Source organism: Myodes glareolus, chromosome 27, assembly GCF_982192425.1.
Source record: "Myodes glareolus chromosome 27, mMyoGla1.1, whole genome shotgun sequence".
Taxonomy (NCBI): Eukaryota; Metazoa; Chordata; class Mammalia; order Rodentia; family Cricetidae; genus Myodes; species Myodes glareolus.
In genome coordinates, this window is record NC_142052.1 from 2550026 (window position 1) to 2572951 (window position 22926).

A 22926-nucleotide genomic window follows, 5' to 3' on the forward strand; every position below is an offset into this window, starting at 1 on the left:
CAAGGTGGCAGAAGAGAACCAACTCCTGAGAGTCTCATATTCATTCTCTCTCTCTCTCTCTCTCTCTCTCTCTCTCTCTCTCTCTCTCTCTGTCTCTGTGTGTGTGTGTGTCTGTCTGTCTGTCTGTCTGTCTGTTGTATCATCATCATCATCATCATCATCATTATTATTATTAGACAAAGTTTCAGTATGCTGCCCTGGCTGGCCTAGAGTTCACTATGAAGAACAGATTTTCCTCAGACTCACAGGGACCCACCGGCAAGGTGGGTGCCACCACACCAATTGAGGAATCTCGTCAGCACAGATACAATGCTCAGAAAGGCACGCTGGCTCTAATTTCACTATCTGTGGAAAAAGTAAGCTATGTAAATATGACTGAGGCCTCATTTCGAAAACAACAGGACACCAGCAGGAGAAATTCGACTGATAACACTCCAGCCAGCAGACAAAGAAGTGTGTCTTGATAAAAAAAAAACAAAAAAAAAAAAAAACAAAAACAAAAAAAAACGATGCCCAGGACCAAGGGTAAAGAGGATATAGAACAATTTGTAATCGAGTATTTTATTTTCCTCTGCTATTTCTCAATAGAGTTTCTTCAAGCCCTAACCGTGACCTATGCTGTATCCCTTAGGTTATCATACAATGGCCTGATTTCATTAGATAGTCCTAGACCTAAACACTAGCCTTTTCCTGCACCTGCTAAATGATGATTTAAAGGAGCTGTATCAATTACAGGAGCAGACAAGTATTAATGTCCTCCATGGCCCCCGGCCCAGCAGGGCAGGGGTGTGAGGCTCATCCTTGCAAGGCAGTACCGTCAGAGGCTGTGTTTACAAGCACAGTACTGGTCTCTATTCTATTCTGTAGGTTCTTTTACATCTACAAGAAAAACAAGGAAAAGAAAAAGAAAAAAAGAAAAAATAAAGAAAATGACTTGTCTTCATCAAACTACAGTTGCCTGTGTTCTATCTACACACAGAATCCTAGTGTACAGACCCATAGCCATACCCCACATCCCTTTTCTTTTTCAAGGTGGAAATTAAATAGTCAGGATCTATACTCTCAGCTGCAGTCTTTCAAAGGGCTAGAATTTCAGCTAATTGGCCTCATTTGAATGTAAATACACTAAAGAAATTAAAAAGATAAAAAAGACAGGGTCTCACTGTGTAGCTCTGGTTGTTCTGAAACTCACTCTGTAGACCAGGCTGCCCTGAACTTACGGAGCTCCGCCTGCCTCTGCCTCCCAGTGCTGAGATTAAAGGCGTGTGCCATCATGCCCGGCTCTGAATGCAAATATCTTTATTTCTAAATTAATTTTGCTTATATTATTTAAAATTGTCAAGTGACAAGGAAGGTCCTGCGAACTCATATTTACAAGATCTTGAACCTGACATCCTGAGAAGCAATTTCCCTTGCCTAAAGTAGGCATGAATGGATGTTATTTTGCCCATCTTCACTGGGGTCACTATAGGAAGTGGTAGAGAGCAGGGCCCACTTGTTGACAATGAAGGTGTCCTGGGTTCTCACACACACAGACTTTCTGGAAGGGCTGGATGTGCAACAGAGATCCAGAGACTGAAGACACACCTGCTGGGATTCCTGTGAACACTGGTGTGCAATAGAGATCCCAGAGACTAAGGACACACCTGCTGGGATTCCTGTGAACACCAAGTGTGCAATAGAGATCCCAGAGACTGAGGACACGTCTGCTGGGATTCCTGTGAACACCAGGTGTGCAATAGAGATCCCAGAGACTGAGAGCATGCCTGCTGGGACTCGTGTGAACACTGGGTGTGCAATAGAGATCCCAGAGACTGAGAGCATGCCTGCTGGGACTCGTGTGAACACTGAGTGTGCAATAGAGATCCCAGAGACTGAGGACACGCCTGCTGGAATTCGTGGAAATGCTGGATGTGCAATAGAGATCCCAGAGACTGAGGACGCGCCTGCTGGGATTTGTGTGAACACTGGGTGTACAATAGAGATCCCAGAGACTGAGGACACACCTTTTGGGACTCGTGTGAACACTGGGTGTGCAATAGAGATCCCAGAGACTGAGGACACGCCTGCTGGAATTCGTGGAAATGCTGGATGTGCAATAGAGATCCCAGAGACTGAGGACGCGCCTGCTGGGATTTGTGTGAACACTGGGTGTACAATAGAGATCCCAGGGACTGAGGCATGCCTGCTGGGATTCATATGAGTGCTGTTCTAGAACTCAGCACATTTGTGTCTCATGCAAGCTCTTTAACAAGAGGTAGATTTAATCCTTCTCATAAGTAGACAGCAAATATGTGGGTGAGGAAGTGACCCCTCCATTACGTGTCCCATGGCTACTCGGTACATTCTCTCTCCGCCACATCCTGCCACCTACTACTTCCTCCTCTCACGTCTCAGGTCACATACACCAAAGACAGCCTTGAGTTCCAGCCTTGAGTCCCCAAGAGCATGTATCTGGAGAACTGTGTGCCTCTGTGTCGTAGCATTTATCATTATTGTGAGAAAATAATTATTTATTCATTGGAATAAATACAAGAAAAAATAAGCCAACTAAACAACTAAGCTGTGTCTGAGGTCCTAGAGATGTTTCTCACACATTTTTCTGGGTAAATATACTGTTAATAGAAACTTCAATAGAAGGACCTGAAGTTACTCTACCTGAGAAAGAGAAAAATTCAGGTAGGCGATGTGATGCCTATCTCCAAGTGTTAAAGAACTGTCATGCTGAACCAACGGACACATTCTTTGTAACTTCAGAGAGTGGGACCCAAACAAATGGGGAAAGTTCCAGAAGGCAGATTTCACAGCAGCGTGAAGAAATGGTGAGACCAGTTAAATAAAGAAGTGTCTGGTCAAAAAGTGAGCCAACAAAGATAGGAGGAACACCTGTCAAGGCATACGGGACGGTCGTTCTGACCAGGAATCTTGTCCACTTAGCGGGATTCTCTGCATCTGGGAAGGCACTTGACAGTGGTCTGGACTGACCTCAAGCCAAGAGCACTGGGCTGTGAAAAACTACCTCTCCATTCATGAGTGGCCACGCTGTCCTTCGACCTCTGACTAAACAAGGAACACACAAGCAGACAAGGAAATCTTGAAACTGTTCCCCGCCCCCCCCCCCAGTCATACTCTCCCCACCCAACCCTGCCTCAGTCACAGCCATACGAATGCATTTCTACCCGCTAAGCGACCACTGTGTGCTGGGCGTCAGGATGTGCTGAGGTAGCTCAGCAGAGACCAGGGAAGCCCCGCCCCCTCCCCTGATGCTTAAGGCCACTCCTTATGTCAATCATAACTCTATGACTATGTTCTTTTTCCTTGCGGAGAATTCAGACCACAGAAAAGATATGAGAGGAAAAGGACTGAATAATCACCTTAATGAGTTATTTTTATCTTAAACTTACTTCACAGTCATTGGAAACCAAGGTCTAGCGACTGTTGGAAATTTGAGTTCTAAAGACACTAGTAGGTATATGGGAGGTTACACACAAGATCCGTAACCACTTTCCCCAGATGCAGGCTTGGATTGGCAGCAAGTTATTCTAACAATCCAGTTACCGGTTTGTAAATTTTGGAATGTAACCCATTTGTTTAAAAAAATCAAATGCAAAAAGCTATCGCATAATTTAAACTATACTTAGGCACTTAGCTTTTGGAACCATGTGCCCTTATGCTATATGATGAGTTGTTTGGTAATCAGACATTTATTGAGCTCCAACTCTGTGCTCAGGCACATTGACAAGCACTAGATACAGGGAGTGAGCAAAATGGATGGGATCACTGGTGTTCAGGGAGCTTACTACGTAGACAAAAATACTAAGTACCGAAGTAATGCAAATTGTAATGGGAGACATGAAGGAAAGGCGTCAGAGGTAGAATTCTGAAGCTACAGTAGGGTCTTCAGGGGAAGAGACATTCAGCTAAGACATAAAGGGTAAACAAGGTAAGCCTCATGAAGAGTTGGGGAGAGACTATAGCCGGCTGAAGAACGTTAAAGCGTGAAGGACCTAGTTGCATTGATTATCCCGGAAGCCTTGATCCCTGTCTTGGTCACAGCGGTGCACTGTGGGGCTGGGGTCATTGCTGCGCTTCTGAACCTGCTAGACTCCAGTGGTAAGGCCAAGAAGTCATTGGTAAGGCCCAAGCAAGACAGTTCCAAGAAGAGGTGCAAGTGACTCTGACTCCGGTAGGAGAAAGTTTAGCCATGAGAATGTGCCCAGTGACTCTCTGGTATCGCGAAGGCCGCGAAGATAGACACTTTAAAGAAAACAGGTCTCTGCTGGAGAGAACCCTCCCAGCAAGTTCTCAGTGTGAAACGCACAAGCCCCTTCCGTATGTATGACTGACCTGGCTGCTGGAGAGATGGGCCAAAGTGGGAATCACCGCCTAGCCTGCCAGTGTGGGCTGCCTCCGAGGGCAAGCTAGACAAGCTGGAGGCAAGGAGACGCAGGGGGCGTGATACTGAGCATTACTAAGGCACCATGTGATGAACATTGCTGCAAACCTGCTAGCACCCCACGGCTGAGCGACTGCCAAAGGAGATGTGCAATTTGTACTGAGTCCTCCACAGCGGCATGATCTGTAATTAAGGGTTCCGTATCCATGGCTCAACCAATTTCAGACTCAAAGAGAGCGAAAACAGTTGAGCATGCGCAGTCCTAGTTCCGTTTCTCTTGCTGTGATAAAAAACACCCAACAAGCCGTGCGGTGGTGGTGTACGCCATTAATCCCAGCACTCAGGAGGCAGAGGTAGGTGGATCTCTGTGAGTTCGAGGCCAGCCTGGTCTACAAGAGCTAGTTCCAGGACAGGCTCCAAAGCTACAGAGAAACCCTGTCTCGAAAAAAAAAAAAAAAAAAAAAAAAGAAAAGAAAAGAAAAAGAAAACCAACCATCCAACAAACCGGGCGGTGGTGACGCATGCCTTTAATCCCAGCACTCAGGAGGCAGAGGCAGGCGGATCTCTGTGAGTTCGAGGCCAGCCTGGTCTTCAAGAGCTAGTTCCAGGACAGGCTCCAAAGCTACAGAGAAACCCTGTCTCGAAAAAAAACAAAACAAAAACCCTCACACACCCTACCAAAAAGCAACTTAGCTCATAATTCTAGCTTCTAGTCCGTTACTGTGGAGAAGCCAAGGTCGGAACTGAAGCAGCTAGTGGCACCACATCCACAGTCAAGAGCAGAGACACATGAATGCATGCATCCTTACTGCTCAGTTCAACTTCCCTGCTCTCACATAGATGTAGTACATGATCTAACCCCAGGGATTGGTGCCACCAATAGTGGGCAGGTCTTCCTATAACAGTCAACCAGCTGATGTAAACTGTGCTGTTAATCATTTAAAACAATATCATGGGGGCTGAGGAGATGGCTCAGTGGCTAAGAAAGCTTACTGCTCTTCCAGGGGACCAGAGTTCAGTTCCCATAATCCACACTGGGTAGCTCACAAATCCTATGACTCCAATTTAGAGAGATCTGATGTCCTCCTTTGGCACCCACATAAATGACATACATTCACATACACACAAATGACATACATACACATACACACAAATGGCATACATGCACATACACACAAATGACATGCATGCACATAAATGACATACATACACATAAATGACATGCATGCACATAAATGCACACATGCACATACACATAAATAAAAATCTTTTAAAAAACTATCACATGTACCAAACATATGTAGACTTCTCTTGCCACCGTCCCCTAAACAGTGTCGTGAAGCAATGACCACGCGCATAGCGTGCAGTTGTATTAGGTGGCAGAAGTAATCTAGAGAGGACCTACAAGATGTGAAGTCACGCATTACAAACAAACACTATTCCTTTTTATTGAAAGGACTTGAGCATCTGCAGATCTGGGTGTCCTGGAAAGCAGGCAGTTCTGGGACCGTTCTGGCGGATCCCAAAGGAACTCTGACATGGTTCTTCTCTTTCTGCCCTGGGAAGAGGATCGCTGGCACCATCGGTTCAGGACTTTCCTTTAGCGGAAAGGGTGGAAATTAGCAAATCCTAAAGAGGAAACAAAGATGAACCTAACACTTAGCTTCTGGCATTCAAAATAGAGCGGTGCAGAAATTCCAATTATTTTTCAAGTACTTCCTTCTTTCCCTTCTGCAACCAAATCCGCAGGGCTTACTGTCATCATCTGTTTGCTTATTTTAGGAGATGTTGATATAAGGATTCGGGGTTTATGGAAGTAGGGTGTCACCGTAGGGAAAGTGAAGGAAAAACTCTCTCCCCTCTGCTCCCGGGGGGCGGGGGGGGTATGTAAAGAAGACAGGGTAGGCGGTAGAGAGGAGGCAGACTCCAGCTCCCTGTCAGTGAGCAGCCAAACTTTTCCAACTCATACCACAGCTATGGGGACAAACCACACGCCTCCATTTTCATTGGTTGTCCTAAGAAACAGATCGTATTTTTCCTAGAAAGGTCTTGCATTGCTCAGGGACTGTTTGAAGCTAATGACTCTCAACCATGTTGGCCCCCTGACCTGGTTAGGCGTCTTCTTCCTCTTCCAGATAATCTCAACAGCCTTGGCAGGACCTCTGCTACCTCTTTTCCTTCTTCCCTGCAGATATGTGCCATGCTGGAGGCTGTCTTCAGGTTGTGGGGACGAAGCCAACACTCCGAGAAGGGTAGAAATCGCAAGCTCGTTCCAGATTTCTCCAGTTTACAGAGGCTGAGCTTTTGCTGGTTTGCTTCGCTGTGAGCTGAGCCAGGAGTCTCTCCACCAAGACAGCTGGAATAAGCAGGAGTGTTGGCTGACAGTAATGACCTACTCTCCCGGTACCATTTCTCATTGTTGTTGTCAGCGGTCTACACAGGGCTTTGGCTAGATGGCGCCTTTACCATGAAGAGTCATTAGATTTAAGCCAGGCCATGGTGGCGCATGCCTTTAATCCCGGCACTCGGGAAGCAGAGGCAGGTGGATACCTGTGAGTTGGAGGCCAGCCTGGTCTACAGAGCGAGTTCAGGACAGCCAGGGCTACACAGAGAAACCCTGTGTCAAAAGACAAAAACAAACAAACAATAACATTAGATTTAAATTGATTATATTTTAACTGCCTCCCAAAGAAGCTGTTTTCCTGTTAGCCACATGTTGTTTTGAATTTAGTCTCTAATGTTCTATTTTATCAATCAAGACTTGGAAGCCAGATGGTGGGGAGGAAACCTCCTGACTTAGAAAGGCAGAGAAAGCACCCCACTGCTTCATCCTTTGCCGTCACCCCAGAAAGAGCCTTTCCCCTACCAAAAGCTCCTCCCACCAAATCTTCTGCTCTTCTGCTTCCTGTGTGTCTCTCTCCCTGTCCGCCCGACTTCCGCTTACTCTCTATGGTTCTTTCCTGTCAACTGGTCGCTTGTTCAGCCTCTGGACCCACGGCTGATTTTATTTAGCCCTGTTTACAACATTCAAGCAGAAAGTTCCTGGATTAAAGGTGTGTGCCAAGGCTGAGCCACACCATAGCTCGAAGCAGGTTTTTCCAGGAAACAACACAAGCTCGGTGTTCACAGTGTGATCAAATATCCCACAACAGCTATTGTTAGGCAACCGTTCATTGATTTTCTGTCTATAGAATCAGGGCATTTCCCACAATGGAATCATATATATGATTCTTAGTGACAAATTTCTTCTACTTGCCGAGAGTTTTAAAGATTATTTTCAATTACGTATATGAATGGGTGTCTATATATGGAGATATATATATATATATAAATTCAGGTACTCTCAGAGGCCAGATGCATCAGATCCCCTGTGTTGTGAGGAGGAGCGCGGGGCCCTTTGTTTTGTCCTGCCCGGCTAGCTTATACCCGAAATAACCACACAGAAATTGTATTAATTAAATTACTGCCTGGCCCATTAGCTCTAGCCTCTTATTGGCTAACTCTCACATCTTGATTAACCCATTTCCATTAATGTGTATTGCCACTTGACTGTGGCTTACCGGCATGAGTCTAACCAGCGTCCGTCTTGGGCAGGAGAATCATGGCGTCTGCCACACTTCCCTTCTTCCCAGCATTCTGTTCTGTCTACTCCACCCATTTAAGGGCTGCCCTATCAAAAGGCCAAGGCAGTCCCTTTATTCAACCTCAAATGAAAGCAACACACAAACAGAAGAACCTCTTACACCACCCCCTGGGGCTGGAGTTACACGCTGTTCTCTGCTGCTTGCCATGTGTCCTAGGAACTAAATTACAATCCTCGGCAAGAGCAGTGTGAGCCTTTAACTGGCTGGGCTTTCTTTCAGCCCCACACTTCCATAGTCTCAAGGATTGTTCATAATGCGCCATGGATCAGTATCTACCCGAACTCATCCTAGGAGTGAGGACAGTGCATGTTGATGAGAAAGATGAGCCAGATCAGAGATGTTACTCATATAATTTACAAGGGATTAGAGAGACAGTTCTAAGCTGAAACTATTTTCTTGTTCCCTCCATTTCCACTTGACACTTCTTCAAAAGTGCGTGTGCTGGTGAGTTCTAGCTTGACACAGCCTAAACTCACGTGGCAATCCCAACTAAGGAATTACCTAGATCAGGCACGGCGGCACACACCTGTAATCCCCAGCACTCAGGATGGAGAGGCAGGTGGACCTCTGTAAATCTGAGGGCAGCCTGGTCTACAAAGCGAGTACCAGGGCTACACAGAGAAACCCTGTCTTGAGAAACAAAAGAGGCAAAAAGAGTCTTGAAGTAGTCTTAACGCTATAGATGGTGATGAAAACCATTTGCAAAGTGACCGAATAGATGGGCAAAATTTTTGTGTGTGCATGTGTTCACGTGGAGAATGCACATGTATGATCAAGTGTGCATGCTTGCATGTGTGCAGGTCTGTGGCCAGAAGTCAGCCTCAGGTGGCATTCTTCAGAAGCCATCCACTCAGGATATTGAAGCAGAGTCTGTCACTGAGATGAGCCAACCAGCAAGCTCCAGGGAGCCCCGTCTTCGCTCTCCCCTGTGCTGGGATTATAAGTACAGGCCAGCAACACTGGCTTCTGAGGTTGGTTCCAGGGATCAGACTCCCATCTCTGTCACTTAACTGGTTAAGCTATCTCTCCAGTCCCTAAAATTGTGTTCTTAAATGTTTAAAGAATTTCAAATTTAAAAAGGAAAGATCCATCGTTTTTCATGAGACGCACACACAAAACCCACTTAGATGTTCGATGTCAATAATTCATAGGTAGGACACTCATAGATAATGCTGTGTATTAAAAAAGAACAGATTATCGTTCTAGAAAGTAATTAAATTTCCCTTTGGCCCAGCATCCCACCTCTGGGACTTTATTGCAAGAAAATATGTCTTGCATGTTAAGCCATTGTATAAAAGGGATAAATGGTAACAAAGCGCCGTGACACACGAGTGTTAAAATGACTTGACGAAGCCATCCATGACTTTGTATGGTCGCCTAAAAATTAAAATAAAAGGTCTATCCGTTGGGATGTCCTTAATGTTTAACAATAGGGAGTTGCTTAAATAGTGAGTCACCCTTTGAACACTATACATCTTAGCTGAATATCCAACAACATGAAACGCTCATTAAATGTTGTTACATGAAAAGAAATCAAGTTATGAGACAGGGTGTGCCTCAGTCGAGGCTCCTCAGAACTAGGCCAGAGTGATGGGGGTTGAGCGTCAGAGCCACCGCTGACAGCCAGGTAGCCGTGGTTGGCTAACCTAGTCTCCCTGTAGCTCAGTTTCATCCTCCACGAAATGGGGCTAATGCCCGTCTCTATCTCTTAGGGTTGCTGTAAAAATGTCAAGTTAAGATATACAAGGCATTCAGACAAGCACCTGCCACGCAGAAAGCGCTGTCTAAGAGCTAGCTCTTGTTGACACCCTAGTTTTTGTGGCTAATGAATTAAGTCAACTTTTAAGCTAATTTGAGAAGCAAAGGTGAGAAGGAAAATCATCCAGGACAAAAAAAAAAAAAAAAAGCCACACCCAAGCATTCCACAGGGCTACTCCCATGAGGTCATCACCCCAGCTGCCAAGGACTGACCCCGTGGCTCCCACCGCCAAGTCTTTGGACGCAGGACATTGCATACTGCCCCAGAACAGCTGTCTCCTCCTCGACTGGAAACCGGAAGCAGCTGCCCTAGCTGCTGTGCCTGGCCACAGTGGCCTCTGCGTCATCCAAGGGACTCTGAGTCAACAGCTCCGGAATCAAAGTCCAGAGAGGATGCATCTGCTCGGCTGCACCAGGTCCGTAGGCCCCCCGTGTAAGAGCGGTCACATACAAACAGCATCACGGAAGTCCAGCGAACTCAGCAAGCAGATTGACACACTGGGCAACACCAACGAGAAAAGATGGAAATGACCCCTTGATGGTTTAAAAATATTATTAAAAACTGAACAGACATTTATATTCAGAGAAAGAAAACTAAACAGCTATACTTCAAAATGTAAAGGGTCAATTCTAAATTAATCACTATGGTTGGCCTGAATTTTTATTTATTATTATTGTATATGTGTGCACGTGTATATATGGTGTGTATTGTGCATGTGGGCTCACCTCTGCCACGGGGGGGGGGGGGGGTTCTGGGAATTGATCTCATGTCATCCGGTTTGCATGGCAAGCACGTTTACCCGGGGACCCATCTCAGCAGCACTGATTTGAACTTTTTAATTTCTGTCTGTGACCAGCTGAATTTTCTGTAACCTAGAGAGAGCCTTTTCTGTTTAAAAGCAAAACTGGACAATATCAGGTCTCTACTTCTGCAAGAGAATTGAGTCTTCAGCCATGAACTAGGGAGAAAAGGCTAGCCTCAGATGACCCCTGTTAGCCCAGAGTGTGGTCAGTGGGCCGGGGCTGGCAGCTGATTCAGGGCCTGCTGAAACACAGGGTCTCACATAACAAAAGGGAAGGAGGCCTTCTCCAGAGAGAGAGGCAACAGACTCAACAGTGTGAAGACAGATGATGTAACCTTTTATGACTATGAGCCTCGAAATGTTTCCACATTTGGAAGAGGGTAAGATCATTAGCAGAACAGATTGCTGGAACAGGATCCAGTTTTAAGGGGAAAAGATAAATCTGGTTGGAAACGGGAGGTTTAAAAGCCTGAATGGTGGCTCGGCGTCATGTTTGGAGGAAAGTCTAAGGCCGAGGGATGATGAGAGCCACAGACGTGGATGTAGGTGTTCAGAGAGGACATATAAACCAAGACAAGACACTGAAGCAGGCTGTCTTGGTAATACCTGTGTGGAGAAAAGAGAGAGAGAAAAAAAAAGCAGAAAGCTGGCATACCAAACATTTGAGGAAGGAGAATAAGAGAAGACATTAATTGTACATTTAAAGAGCAGTCCTCATCATTAGACAATTCAAAAGTTTCTGACGTTTTTTGATAAAGTTTTAATGAAAAAATTGCTCTTGGTGCAATGTTGCAAATCAAACAAGGCCACGGCATATCTTTGTTTGATTCACTCATTGGGCAAACATTTCCTTAGCACTTACTGTGAGACAAGTACTCTCGTGGGTGTTGGGGATGGAGCAAGCAAAGTTCTTGCCCCATGGGAGCTGTGGTCGGGTCCACATTCTGAAGGGGAGGCAGCCAACAGGTGAAGAAGCATGCTGCGTGAGAGATGGCGGCAGGTATCACTAAAGGAGAACATGGAAGGATGCATGTGCTTTAAAGGAAGCAGCCGAGAGACTCCTCCGAGGTGATCAGATCCAAGGAAAAGAGGCAGCCACTCATGAACACTGATGAAGAAGAGACCACCACCCCATGGCAAGCCCCGAGGAAGAGAGAGAGAGCTGAGAAAGGAAGGCCCTCTGAGGACTGCGAGCACCTGTAAGTGGCATTTTCTAGCTTGGATTTTAATGTTGCAAGCGCTGTTGTTATGAGCATTCTAAGGAGGGGTAGGATCGCAAGAGCCTTTAATCCCCGCACGTAGGAAGCAGAGGCACGCAGGTTTCTTTAAAAGGAGTGTGAGGCCAGCCGGGTCTATGCAGTGAGCTCCAGCCAGGGCTGCATTGTGAGACCCGGTCTCAAACAGAAAGAAAAAGAATACACTAAAAAGGAAAGTCAGGTAGGCGCTATCGCAACGACCTCAGAACGAATGAAGATGATTGGACCACGCACCATTGACCGCACAGAAAGAACGAGGACGATTGGACCAAGCACCTTTGACTGTTTCTGTCTTAACAGAGAGTCACCATGCTTGCTTTTCTTCTAGTATATGCCCCCGGAAGTGGGGTGGGAGGGAGGGGAGAAGGGAAAAAGAGTGAGGAGCTCAGTACCTCTAGTTACATAATCCCACGTATGCTTACAGGTGCCTCTAGGCACACGGAATACATCTTCTAAATTATCACAGCTTAAGGAAAGTAGCTAAAAATAAAACCCCAAATGCCAGTTATCACCACTGTGTTGAAATTTATATTTAGGCCAAGGCAATAATAATAGAACCTGGCAATTTTTTTATAGACGTGAGCATCATTATTGAAATGCAGAGTCACTAAATAATGACTGGTTCCGAAAGGTGTAATTGTAAACCTTCCCTCTGTCTGTGTTGTAATTAAAACAAAAATAAAAATGAATCTACAGAGCTGTGTGCAGGTCTGAGTCACATCAGGACATATAATTTGCTTTTCTTACCGATCTGAGACCAAAGGCTCCCACGATTTGCTAAAGATTAAACACGCAGACAGCTTAGTGAAGTGAAGTGTTGATTGGGAGCAGAGCTGTCAGCAGTCCATGCCCTGCAGGGCTCCACTGGTCGCGAAATTTTCACTGACTTTCTATCTTGGAGCCTCACTACAGAGGCATTCAGGCCCTGAGGGTGAGGCTGAGGCTGAGGCTGAGGCTGAGGGGCCCAGGGGCCCACTCACGCCAGAGCCAGAGACAGAGTCCTCACCTCCTAGTCAACCGCCTTGCAGATCGTTCCATCCTGTATTCTGGTCTACAGATGGAACCCAGGGGAAACTGGGAATTTCCCAGGTTAGCGAGACCCCAAGAGGAAAAACAGCCATGAAAAACTTCCAGCCTGGGAAGTCTTAGGAGAAACACCGTTGCTCCCACTAAAGGCTGGGAAGAAACAAGAACCGAGTCTGTTTTGAGTCAACCTGGGCTCTATTGATTCCCAGGGGTCGCCATTCCCGACTTTGGTGGCTATGCTCCCCTTCGCTTTTTTAAACCGCCGGTCTGCTATTTTGGCAGCTCCACCAGGGGCGGGTGGCCAGGAAGAAGAGCGCTTTCAATGCTTGGCTAAGAGTTGGAGAGGCTGGGGGGGCTTTGCAGCAAAGGGGCGTCCGGCTGTCGCAGAGGCCCTGGGGTCCATTCCAGCACCACAGGACCACAAGCGTCTGTAACTCCAGTTCCAGGGGCTGCTTACGGACCTCCTCAGGGATCTGCACACACATGATACACATACTCTAGCAAACACACACACACACACACAGAGAGAGAGAGAGAGAGAGAGAGAGAGAGAGAGAGAGAGAGAGAGAACAAATACACATTTTAAAAACAAAATAAGTTGGTAGAAGGAATCTTGGGCCATTACCTTAATTTAGGCTTTGGTGTCTCTTTCCATTTCAAATTTTTGCATGATTTTGTCAAAACTCCCTAAGTCAACCTCAAAACAAATGAAATCATCTTGGAACTGGAATATAAGGCTTTATAATACTTCATTAATTTCCATGGCTGATTTTCCTAATTGATATGAAATGTCAGATGTTTTAAAAGGCATGCACGCACACACACACGCACACACACACACACACACACACACACACGAAGGAAATAGATGAGACATGAATGGGAGTAGAGGAATCACAGAAGAGGAAACGCAGCCACCAGAGACAAGGAAAACATCTCCCCTTACTAGCAATTAAAGAGATGCACGTTGAAACAAGCAAGTGCTAGCTCTCACCTAGCAAATGAATTAATATTAGCATTGAGAATGACTGATAAGAGTGTGAGGAGACAGGTGTTTTCATATATTTTAGAAATATAAATCACCACCATCTTCCTAAAGAGGTCTCCAGCCATAGTGAGATTAATCCTAATTCCAGCCATGGTAGTGCATGCCTGTAATCCCAGCTCTCGGAGGGTTGAGGCAGGACTACTGCAAGTTTAGGGGTAGCCTGGGCTACAAAGCAGACACCAAGCCAGTCAGCTCTCCATAGCAAGACATTGTCTTAAACACACACGCAGAGTCCTCAGAATCAGAATAATATTTTTAAAAATAAAAATAATTGACCAGAAATGTGGCTCAGCGCTGAAGAGCCCTTGATTGCTCTTGCGGAGAACACAGGTTCAGTTTCCAGCACCTGCATGGTGGCGCACAACCTGCACATGCTGTCCCGAAGGACCTGTCTCCTCTTCTGACCTCCGCTGGACCAGTCACTCAGGTGGTGCACAGACCCCCTTGCAGGCAAAGCGCTTGAACACATAAAATACAATAAATAAAACTTAAAAAGTAACCAAATAAACTACAAATGAGACAGCAATAAGTGTACTGAGGAGGAGCAGCAGAAATGAAATCACGCTGAGGAAGGAGGATGTCTCCGGCTTTCTCTTCCATCACCGCGCCAGTGCGGAGGTCAAGGCTGCCTGAAACCGGAAGCAAGAGCAGGACCAGGGCGAAGAGCTTCCTGGGAAGCTAAAGGGAACACTGAGGGAGAAGAATTCCCTGCCTGAGTCCACTGTGATGTCAGGCTCCCTCTCCCTTTTCTGTCTCACGCCCCCTCCTGAGGTAACCGTCTACCCAGGAACAGGGTCACAGATGCCTGACTCTGAGAACCAGGCAGTGGCTGAGAAGAAAGCCTAGTAGGCGACTGGGGAAGGTAACTGTTTCAGACCTGGAATTCGGGCCTGATGTGGGCAGAGTCGAAGGTACTTTCCAGGTGGACCTGTCGCGTGTGGTCGGAGCAGAAATCTATGCTCAGAGAAGGCCTGGCCTAGAGTCCTAGGCTTGTGAGTTATTTAAAGCTAAACGTTTTAGAAGATTGCTTCTTTGTTACTGAGTAGTGGCCGATGATGGAGATTCCCAGGCCGTTCCTTGCTATCTGCTTACTGAAGAGAAAAACGATATAACAGATTGGGACAAGCCTAAAGGTGAATATCATCCCGGCAGACGATAGAAACAGGGTGCCACTCGGTCCTGAGTTCTGAGGCCTGGCTGCTGAGCAAGGTGTCTTCGGATTTTACTTGTATAGCTCCTAAAATCAGTTTGGAAAGCCTTATATTCTCTCTCACATTTTCAGATTTTCATCTTTTCTCAGATTTGTTTTTTAATTGTTTAAGTGTGTGTGTGTGTGTGTGTGTGTGTGTGTGTGTGTGTGCACATCTTTGTATGGGCAAGTGCATATGAGCTTCGCTGCCCAAGAAATCTAAGGGCATCAGATCTCGCACAGGAGTTATAGGCAATTGTGAGTCACTTGACATGTGTAGTGGGTGATATTTTGTTTGTGTTTTTACAAAGCTTGCCCGAAAGATCAGAGAAGCAGAGCGGGCAGCCACTAGAGTTTTTACCTCTACCAAAGGGGCGATCCTGTCCTCAGACTGCTGCCTCAGACTGAGCTCCTGTCTCCTCCCACCTTATACTCCTCTCTCCACCCAGTCAAACCACTCCCATCTCCACCTCCCTAGTGCTGGGATTAAAGGCATGGGATTCCCAAGTACTGGGATTAGAGGTGTGAGTTTAGCTCTGCACTCTGATCTTCAGGCAAGCTTTATTTGTTAAAACACGAACTAAATATCACGACAGACGTGGATGCGGGGGAATTGAACTTCGATCTTCTGAAAGAACGGCACACACACCCCCTTAACCTCTGAGTCATTTCTCTAGTCTTTGCCGTAAACTTGATCAATGGCAAGGCATGTGATTTGGGGTGTATGATACCTATTGACATTGTTTGAAGTTAAACTGCTAGATCACTCATACGTAACCAAAAGATTGCAAATACCATGCAGATCTTCCTGACCATCGTATGTGCTGAAACATATCTAAAATCCAGCCAGTGAGATGGTTCAGCAGACAAAAGCACTGCTACCAAGTCTGACGACCCGAGTTTGACTCCAGGGATCGCCGAAGTAGAGAAGAGATCCCTATGACCTGTCCTTTGACACAGGGCGTAGCTCGGGCTGCACTCTCTCTCCCGTGTGTGTGTGGCTATGATATATGCGCATGCGTGTGCAGGTCCTTGGCGCGGCAGCCGAGCAGAGGAGGGTGTCAGCTGTGTCCCCTCTCACTCCCCACCTGGGCACTTGAGACGCGGTCTCTCCCTGATCTGAAAGCTCTCGGGAATGCTGGGATCACAGCACACATAGCCATGCTCTCTTCGTGGGTGATGGGGACTCCCACGCAGATCCGGTTAGCACGACCAGCAGTTCTAGCCCCCAACTCTTTTTTTTTTTTTTTTTTTTTGGTTTCTTGAGACAGGGTTTCTCTGTAGCTTTGGAGACTGTCCTGGAACTAGCTCTTGTAGACCAGGCTGGTCTCGAACTCACAGAGATCTGCCTGCCTCTGCTTCCCGAGTGCTGGGATTAAAGGCCTGTGCCACCACCGCCCGGCTACAGCCCCCAACTCTTTTACTGCCACGAATTCCACATCGTCTTCTTTTCTCCTTGGATTCATATTTATATTCCAGTTTCTCAACAGATTATAACTTATTGTATCATATTTTGATGCTTGAAATACATTCATGAAAATTCTATCACAATTTTTTGCAATATAATATGCATACAAATTGAAATAGTCTCTAGTCCTATAATTGCTCTCATTTTTCCTTGTATGTAGTTACTATTATTAGTAATAACTAAAATATATAGTTAGTATATAAATAAATTTGATTAATTGGCATAAATAGCATATTTGGCTATAAGGCGGTGGTGGTGTACGCCTTTAATCCGAGCACTCAAGAGGTAGAAACAGGTGGATATCTGAGTTCGAGGCCAGCCTGGTCTACAGAGTGAGTTCCAGGACAGCCAGGGCTACACAGAGAAACCGGTTTCAAAAAAACAAAAGCCAACCAATAGACTATTTAAATAATATTAGTAAATGAACATAAGGAGCATATTTAGATATTTTAAAAATTATTGTAAATGCATTATGTGATCAGATGGTAGAGCCTATTTTAAATTAATTTATGTATCTGTCAGCTAATATTAATTATTGTTATAATTACACATCCATTTTGCTCTTTTTTTCGGTTTTTTGAGACAAGGTTTCTCTGTAGCTTTGGAGCCTGTCCTGGAATTAGCTCTGGTAGATCAGGCTGGCCTCAAACTCACAGAGATCCTCCTGCCTCTGTCTCCAAAGTACTGGGATTAAAGGCGCGTGCCACCACCACCCGGCTCCATTTTGCTCCTTTTTAAAAGTGAGTACTGAAAAGAGCTTATCCACCTAAATGAGTAGGTTTAACGGGACTTTTACTGTAGCGATGGTCTGCAATCATTTGAACACCTCTAGAATTACATGTCTAAAATAGTAATGCACCGCCAGAAATTGCATTTTAATGAGTCACCAACTGACCACTCCATGTTCCTCTTCTAATTTTGTTGCTAAACGACTTGTTACCCGGTTGTTAGAATCACTCGCTTCTCACGGTCCACACTAATAGTATGAATCGCCTATTTGTTAAGAGCTTCTTCCACCTCAGGGCAATGACTGCTGAATGCCGGCGTTTCCTAACTGCCCAGCTTGAAGGGTTTCCCAACCCTGGCGGAGGGGAGGGAATTGAGCAACAGGAGCTGAGAACACAGAAGGCACACGCCGCAGGCGGCTAAGGCAGATAAGATTCAAGAGGAATGCGGAAGTCCAGGGCTCTATCTTGGTGCGCTCGCTCTCGCTCTCGGTTAACTAATGAGCATTTCCCAAACGAGAAAAAAAAACAAAAAACAAAAAACAAAAAAAGAAGGGGAGGGGGCGCTCCGGGTCGGGAAAGGTTGGGGAGAAGGGAGGAAGGGCGGGGGAGGGGGGGCGCTCGGGATCGGGGAAGGGTGGGGAGAAGGGAGGAAGGGCGAGAAAGAGACAGGCAGAAGTGTTGAAAGTTATAGGAAAACAGCGTGACCCTCCGGAGTTGGGAAATTCTCCCGAGCCTGGAGGGGAAGAAGGTCAGAGGGGAAGGCGCGCCGAGCACAGGAAAGGAAAACCCTTCTTCATTCTCAAAACGTGGCAGAGACTCCAGGCCAGCTCCCTCCGTTCTGAGTCAGAGCTCTGGATTGCGTTGGAATCAGCCAACAAACCGTTCTGGGCGTTTTTCTAAACCAGGGCCTGTCACAAGTCAAAGGACACGAAGACAGTAAACTGGTGATCTTCAAAACTTACATCAGCCCATCAGGTCCTCCAGCCCAGCCAGCTCCCGCCCTACTTCCTCTGGGGACTCCACATACTGCGGTTCCCCATTCTACCAGCAAGCCACACCCTCAGCCTGCTCCCTGCTTTCTAATACAGAGTAGGTTGTGGCCTTACAGGGATATCTGGTACAGTTCTTAGCCCTCGAGCATTTTAGCTCTTTGGGGACAAGGGATAAGACCTAGACATTAGAAGGCCAGAGTTTGCATACCGCCAGGCAGTGAGAAGTTTCTCTCTGTAGTACACAAATGTTACTGTATTCTTATTTATTAGCCAGTATCAATACAGAAGCACTGTAAGCCAGGCTATCAAATTATAAACCAAAACACCGAAACAAAAGTTTAAACTCAAGTCCTGGAGTTACATATGTCCTGTGGATATTTTGTAGATATTTTGACTTGGCAGAAACAGTGTTGATGTTTTAAAAAGTAATAATTCATTTATAGCGTTACAGTTTCCAAATAACCATGAGAGATCTCCTTTCTGATGAAAATTTGACATTCCAAGGGTGAGTTGGTGATGAGTAACAGTTGTTCCTGAATACACAGTAGACCATTTCCCGTGACCCACCTACACCGCAGACTGCCTGTCCACACCATCACTACAGGGCACAGAAGACCCTTTCTCGTGACCCACCTACACCGCAGACTGCCTGTCCACACCCATCACTACAGGACATAGAAGACCTTTCCCTGTGACCCACCTACACTGCAGATTGCCTGTCCACACCATCATCACAGGACACAGAAGACCTTTCCCCGTGACCCGCCTACACTGCAGACTGCCTGTCCACACCATCACTACAGGACACAGTAGACCCTTTCTCGTGACCCACCTACACTGCAGACTGCCTGTCCACACCATCACTACAGGACACAGTAGACCCTTCCCTGTGACCCACCTACACTGCAGACTGCCTGTCCACACCATCACTACAGGACACAGTAGACCCTTCCCTGTGACCCACGTACACCGCAGACTGCCTGTCCACACCCATCACTACAGGACATAGAAGACCTTTCCCTGTGACCCACCTACACTGCAGACTGCCTGTCCATACCATCATCACAGGACACAGTAGACCCTTCCCCATGACCCACCTACACTGCAGACCGCCTGTCCACACCCATCACTACAGGAGTTTCTCTCTAGCTCAACAGAGTTATCTATACTGCCATGGCCTTTATGCTTAACAGGACTGCACACCCAGCCCCCGCTGGCTCAGTAGCACCATCCTCAAAAGCAGGAAGTTACAGAGGCAGCTGATTTTGTTCTAAAAATAATACATGTTCAATATAGAAGATTTAGGAAATTAATAAAATGAAACAAACTTGTGAAGTCCACCAACGATCTTGGTGCCCTGAAATAATCACTGCTGATACCTCAAAAGGTGTTTTATTTCTTTTTTTTCATAATTTGATTCTAATATGTGCATGTGTGGGTATGGAGGCATTTTTTTATTCTATTTTTTTATTCTTCCTTCCCTTTTCTTTGTGCAGATCAAAGCCATTATTATTTTTCTAGGTGTTTACAAACATTAGATTTGCTTGACAAGACCATGACAGGGATACCCACAGAAACAGCTGACCCGAGCTAGTGAGAGCTCACTGACTCCAAACTGACAGCCGGGGAACCTTCCTAGGACCGAACTAGGCCCTCTGAATGTGGGTGACAATTGTGTGACTTGGGCACTTTGTGGGGCCACTGACAGTGGAACCAGTTTTTATCCCTAGATAGAGCATGAGCTGGCTTTTTGGAGCCCACTCCCTAAGGACGGATAACTTGCTCAGCCTAGATACAGGGAGGAGGCCTTGGTCCTGCCTCAAGTGATGTGACAGACTTTGTTGATTCCCTTGTGAGGCCTCACCCTCTCTGAGGAGTAGATAGGGAATGGGGTAGGGGGAGCGGAAGGAGGGGAGAAAGTGGGAACTGTGATTGGTATGTAAAATTTAAAAAAGATTGTTTTAAAAAATAAACTTAAGTAAAATATAATACAAGATTGCTTGACAATCACGGTTCCCTAAAAATCCTTCCAACTCACTTATTAATATAATGCTATGTACTGAGCCCTACACAGCATTTTTATTTATCTAGATCCACTATACACTTGGTGTGACATTTCTAACTTAGTTGAGACTGCTCTGAACATCCTAGGGCACAGCTTCAGGACTGGAAGAATGAGACCTGTCACTTGGTTCTGGAAGAGAGGGCTACCCTGCCGCTTCGGTTTCAGAGTGTCAGCTGACGGCAGCCACTGTCAACTGACCGCCGCCAGGATGAGTTGGAGTTATAGCATATCATTTGTTCATATCCGCGTTGGAAAGAAAAAGCAAAACCAGCCAAACCCTTGAGACAGTGGTTCTCAGCTTGTGGGTTAATCTCTCCGGGCATTGGACAACTCTTCCACAGGGGCCGCGTATCAGACATCCTGCATATCAGATATTTACATTATGATTCATGGCAGTAGCAAAATTATAGTTGTGAAGCAGCAATGAAAAGGTTTTCTGGTTGGGAGTTAGCATAACATGAGGAACTAAGTGTGGCAGCTTTAGGAAGACAGAGAACCACTGCCTTTAGAGAGAGCTAGGGAGAGGATGAACACAAACACTCTTCTCTCCCTCCTAACACTCAGGGACTAGACAAACTCCACCTAGAAGGAGAAGCACTAACTGACCCACATTAAATTTTTATGTCATTTCGTTTTCTCCTTACTAGTGGACTGATGTAGGCACAAGCTCACAAAAGGTCATCTGTTGAGACTTCTGTACACCTTTATTTTGGAGTTTTATCTCGAGTTGGTGACTGTTTGTCCTAGGGAAGCCACAGTACTGGGGAGTTGCATTTTCCCAGAAAGTAAATTATGAAAAGAAAAGTAGAAATCGTAAAACCTCACAGAAACTGGAGAGGCAGGAACAGGATTTACACTGTTTTGATTGTGACTGAGAAGATGTCCAAGGTTTTGCTATATCAGAGACACCTGCAACCTAAAAGGAGAGACCATGAGTTCAAACAATTCTCCTCCTTCTATCGGGTCAAGTTAGGATGTGTTGGGAATGGGTGCCGTTTTAATGCGCCTATTTTGGTCATGTGACATAAGTTTTGGTTGTGTCACGCCGGTTCTGACTCGTTCGCTGCAGATGGAAGCACTTTCGACAGCATTAGAAACACTTTGAAGCAACCATTGCCAAAACTAACCCCCGTTTTTCATGTTATTCCATGTTCAACACTTTTTTTCTTGGACTCTTTTGATGCACATTGAGTGAATGCCTGCTCCATGCCAGATGTGCTAAGAGTGAGGTGAGGATGAGAAGGGCTTCGCTCTCTCTCTAGAGCTGGGACGATGTGCCTTCTAGAGACAAAGAAGTCCGCAAAGTGGCATGCGTGGGAAGATCAACAGCGGGCCGGAGGAATGGCACAAACGGTAGCATGCGACAGCTGGGTGACCGGTTTCTCACGTGAAGAAGTGGGGAGCCACTGAAAGCGAGGGAGGGGGGTGCTGTATTATTGAGGTGCGGAGGGAAGGAAGTGTGTGCTGAGTGAGCGGAGTAGCCAAGATTTAAGGTAGAGAGATGGAAAATAAGATGGGAGATAAAGGAGCGGGGTGGGTACCGGATGGTAAAGAAGCCTACGCATCGCTCTGAAGGCAGCAAGAATCCACGAGGGATGTTTTAGCAGCAAAGAAACATAATCGGATTTCTGTGTTTTAGACGGGCGGTTTGTTGGTAGGATGGAGAACCAGCACCGGCCAGCTGGGAAGCTGGTGCAGCACCAGAGGAGAAGGAATAAGGAGTCTCCTCGGTGGTGACCATGCTGAGAACAGGATGCAGCCAAAGACGGTTAGCGCAGGGAGTGACGCCTGGCAACTTCCTGCCCGGGAAGAACGAGGGACTTTCTGGTCAGGGCCGCTAATAAACGCCTATAAAAAAATGCTTAATCTCCTTCACTGTGCCATTCGAACTAAAGCGATATCCGTGGTCACGTTTGAGTTGTAGGCCACGCGTTGAAATCTTTCCACCCTCTTGAATGAAGGCGGTTCCGATGATTTCAGCATTCACACGTCGTGAAACCATGCACTGAGAAGGTGTCAACATTAAACCAGGGATGTGGTTCTCTTCGACCGGCGGCGGCTTCACACTATCTGCTGCCACAATCAACTGCTGGTGTTCACACACCCACCTCCTACCATTTAGTGACAGCCTTCAGCTTTCTCATTTTTCCACCCAAAAGGCACTTTAAAACAAGAAGCTGACTGCCAAATGTGTTAGTCTCTTTTACAGCCAATACCTATCATGTCTTCGTTCTAGTTCTTCCTTGATAGTAAGAGTTGTCCTAAATGTTCAAAAAAGCAGTCAGCTAGCAGTAACCTTACTCAATGTGTCAGAGGTAGCAAAGGGATTGTGAGAAACACAACGTGATTTTAGTCATTACTCAAGTCGTGGGCTGTGATGGGGTAAACCGGAGTGGACTCACTAATGTTGAGCCTTGTAGGTCAAACAGGAAACCGTCGCTCAAGCCTTTGAGAGATATGTTGTGAAGAACAGCAGTGAATTAGGCGAGCCTTTTGCAAGCTTGTGGGGTACGTGAGCTATCCTAGCAGATGCGGAAGGAAAGCTGAGAGCGG

General features: G+C 46.2%; 1 long non-coding RNA gene across 3 annotated transcripts; it reads right to left on the minus strand.

Annotated features, from left to right (window-relative positions):
• Window positions 1–5819: 5819 nt before the first annotated feature.
• On the minus strand, window positions 5820–18368 carry LOC146889319 (uncharacterized). Of its 3 annotated transcripts, none has more exons than XR_015000031.2 (3): window positions 18279–18368; window positions 6504–6752; window positions 5820–6025 (listed from the first exon to the last, which is right to left on the minus strand). It is a non-coding gene; the product is annotated as an uncharacterized LOC146889319 (long non-coding RNA). The 3 variants fall into 3 exon arrangements; XR_015000033.2 differs by lacking the exon at window positions 18279–18368 and adding an exon at window positions 10012–11176; XR_015736802.1 differs by lacking the exon at window positions 18279–18368 and adding an exon at window positions 6947–7581.
• Between the last annotated feature and the right edge of the window lie 4558 nt (window positions 18369–22926).